The sequence below is a fragment of the Anabrus simplex genome, chromosome 3 (assembly GCF_040414725.1).
Source record: "Anabrus simplex isolate iqAnaSimp1 chromosome 3, ASM4041472v1, whole genome shotgun sequence".
NCBI lineage: Eukaryota > Metazoa > Arthropoda > Insecta > Orthoptera > Tettigoniidae > Anabrus > Anabrus simplex.
The window spans coordinates 141,949,537-141,953,347 of NC_090267.1; the positions used below are offsets into that span (position 1 = coordinate 141,949,537).

The 3,811-nt window shown below is 36.0% G+C and overlaps 1 pseudogene; it reads left to right on the top strand.

Annotated features, from left to right (window-relative positions):
* The first annotated feature begins 258 nt into the window (after positions 1 to 258).
* Positions 259 to 2,482, top strand: LOC136866700 (uncharacterized; annotated as a pseudogene).
* The last annotated feature ends 1,329 nt before the right edge of the window (positions 2,483 to 3,811 follow it).

Consider the following 3,811-nt stretch of genomic DNA (forward strand, 5'->3'; position numbering starts at 1 on the left):
CACCTTTTATAAGGTTTTATTAAACTTAAGACGACCAACTGGTGCATAAACAAATTCAGTGGCAACAGTAACATCTGACTAGAAAGTGTCAGAGAAAATATACAAATATAAGGTGCGGTTTCCTATGTGCAGCCATCGCTTGCCTGCCTTGGCAGTTTCCATCATGCAGTTGGTGCGCGCGGCTCAGAAGGGCCAGTCTACTCGTGCAATGGCGAGTGTTGTGACACAAGCTTGGTTGTACATTTTAAAAGACAGGAAATGGAAGACAGTATCATGATGGAAATAGAAAGAAAGAGAAGGAAGAAGGTAGATAATATGTATTTAAGGAGAAACGAGGAAGGATATCATTCCAATTTAATTTCCAAGCGTCATTTTTTTCGTTTAACGAGATATCAGTTTCAATTTGTATTGTCTGCAATTAAAAGTGACATAGAGAAACTTCCGTCTAGAAGAGTGAGAAGAGTAATTTCACCCGAAGAGAAACTTGCTGTGACCCTGAGGTAAGAAATTTTAATAAGAGATTACATTATTTAAAAGTCACCACCACACGCAATTAATCCAATATTATCTGCTTTTATTTATAGAATATTCAATATTAGACATGTTCATAAAAACATAAAATCGACTTTACATCTCAAAGAGTGGTTAATTTATACAGTTATATGACAATAATTTGTGAATTAATTATGTCTGGTGATGACTTATTTTATATTTATATTTCATTGCTTTGACAGGAGTTGGAATTATATGGTAAATAATGAAATTAGCATATTAAAAGTGAACAAAAATACTTATTATTGACTCGTTGAACACCATTATTGGTAGGTGCCCTAGCTTTAGTCTCCAGCTCCATCACCACTTGAAGATGGCGCAACTTGGCTTCAGACTGTAAATAGTCTGGCAGTTTTTTTACTGACAAAGCCAAACTTTTATGAAAGAGGTCTATTTCGTCATCTTTTTTGCACACTGTTAATAGACTCCAGTAACTGCAGCCTTTCTTTACGCGACTGGTCGAAAAAGTCCTCAAAACTACTCCTCTCACTTCTTGGCCGTTTTCTTTTGTTTTTGCCGCTGCTCGGTGTTTCAAGAGACGGATCTTCTTTTGGCGCAGATTGCACGTCTTCTTGGAATGGCCTTGCCATTTCTTCCATATCTTGGGAATCTGCAGCCTCAATGCTTCCAACAGCCGTTCTTTCTGACTCCACAGATTTTAAGAAATCGAGAAATGGAGCCAAATGCCACTTCTGCTTTGCCTGTGCCCCCGATCCCGTCCCAAGCTTCTCCTCCTTGTTCTGCCTTTTCCAGGTATCTCGAATGGATCGTGACCTCTTCTTGCAGAATTCACCTATAAAGCAATAAATAGTACTGCATACCGGTAACCTCTTTGCGTGCTTAATACTAATTTTCCGTAATTTTCATTTCATATCATGTGTGATTCTTATTTATGAGCCTTTACTTGTATTACTTATTCAATTCTATTTTGCAGTTACATAAATTGTATTTGAATTATTATTATTATTAATAATAATAATTATTATTATTATTATTAATAAATAAATCACCTATACTGTAATGTTATCCTCTTTTTGCAGGTACTTAGCAACAGGAGAAGCCTTCCATTCCCTGAAGTATGCTTTTAGAATTTCTCATAGTTACATAAGTTTAATAGTTAAAGAGGTTGTTTCTGCTATTTGTACAAGACTGCTCAACGTCTTGATGCCGCCACCAACAGAAAGTATTTGGAAGTCGAAGGCCACTGAATTTTGGGTAAGATGGCAATTTCCTAATTGTGTCGGAGCAATTGACGGGAAAAATATCCGGATTGTATGCCCTTCGAAGAGCGGGTCTCTGTTCTTCAATTATTTTCTCCATTGTTCTTTTGGCAATCGTGGACGCGAATTACAAGATCGTTGCAGTTGACGTCGGATCATATGGAAAAGAAGGTGATAGTGGAATATTTGCCAAGTCGAATATGGGCCAAAAATTGTATTCGAACAATTTCGACTTTCCACCAGAAGTCAATTTGCCAGGTTCTGATAGGGTTCTGCCACATGTAATTGTTGGGGATGAAGCATTCAGGCTTCACAAGAACATTCTGAAACCATTTAATAGGTCCCAGGCAAAGGAGAATTTTGAAAAGGCAATTTTCAATTACCGGCTATGCAGAGCCAGGCGTGTTTCTGAGAATGCTTTCGGTTTACTATGTCAAGTTTTCAGATTGTTTTACTCCCCAATCGGATTTAAACCTGAAATCTGTGACAAGTTAGTATTAGCTGCATGCTGCCTCCACAATTTAATTAGGGAAGATTGTCAATCACTTCTGACAGAAAACAGTGAAACAGCTGTAAGGAACATGACACCTCTAAGTAGAAATGGAGGATTCGCCCAGGCAGAAGGATTCCAGGTTCGGGATTCTTTCATGGAATTTTTTGTAGCAGAAGGGAAAGTTGAATGGCAAGAAAGAGCAATTCAAGGCACATAATTAGACCAGGGATTTGGTATGGACAGCTATATTTTGCACTATACAGTAAAACCTCTTCAAGACGAAAGCTAAGTGGAAACGTCCTTTTTGCGTTGTGAAATTTGAGTAAAGTGGAATCTGCATAACACGTGAGTGGAAAATATTTTATTTACGGAGAGTATTATTGTATAATACGGAAAAATTATTGTGGCAATGAAATCACTTGAGTTCTGTGTTGTACTGTACGAGAAAATACTGGCCATGACAGCCACATTATGTTCAAACCATGATCATATACACGAACTTCGGTGCAAAAGTGACGTAAACCAATTTACCATTCATTGATTCTCACTCTTCCAAACTTTTTAAATTATCGTACACAGTTCATGGGTGTATTCATAACAAGAAAGAAAAACCAAGTGTGTGGAAGTATAGTGTTGTGAATTATTATTATTATTATTATTATTATTATTATTATTATTATTATTATTATTATTATTATTATTATTATTGAAATCCGTGGATCACTTGCATACATCAGTCAAGATATTCGAGTGCCATTCAAGAATAGACATTGATATGTTGTTAATGTTTTCTTTAATCATTTTCCGTTTTTTCTGAATGCAATGCAGAAACAAATCTACCGGAAAGCAAAATCGGTTCCTTGGAATTCCGCCTTCATCTGTATATATGTTTTCTACATAACGCACTTTTCCGCTTGTATGAACGTGTTTCATTTCAATATTTTAAGCTGTTGTCAAATTATGTAAACACTGTCAAAATAATGCAAAATACAGAATATTCATATCAATTGGTATTCACAAAGCAATGTTTCCAATGTACTGTGCCGTTTTCATGTGTGACATATGCTACAGCGCGAACAAAACCAACTAGCACGAGGTCCGGAAACATGGCGCCGGAGCAGTTTAGGCAAGGACTGGTTTATAAATGTCGAATACGCAATGAAGTGATTGTGAAGAAAGGACTTTACTTTCATCTCTAAGCGGAGAAAACGTGTATATATGTGTAAATACTGTTAGAATTAAGTCACATGTAAAATGTAGAATGTATGAAAACAAGACGAAGCCAAAGATTGAACACATAGGGTAATGTTACGGAGTATAAAATATCGATATTTATTAATAAGAACGGTAGCAACATCTAGATGTCATTAGATGTAAGTAAACACCTACGATAGAGTTCCACATCTAGTATCTAATTTTGTTATTCTATGACTTGTGCAAAACGTTATAACGTATTCTTGTTAATTGTTAATGTCAATGTGATGGTAGTATGGAAATGATACGTAAAAATTAAAATTGTATGCAAAGGAAGTTAATAGGGAATATA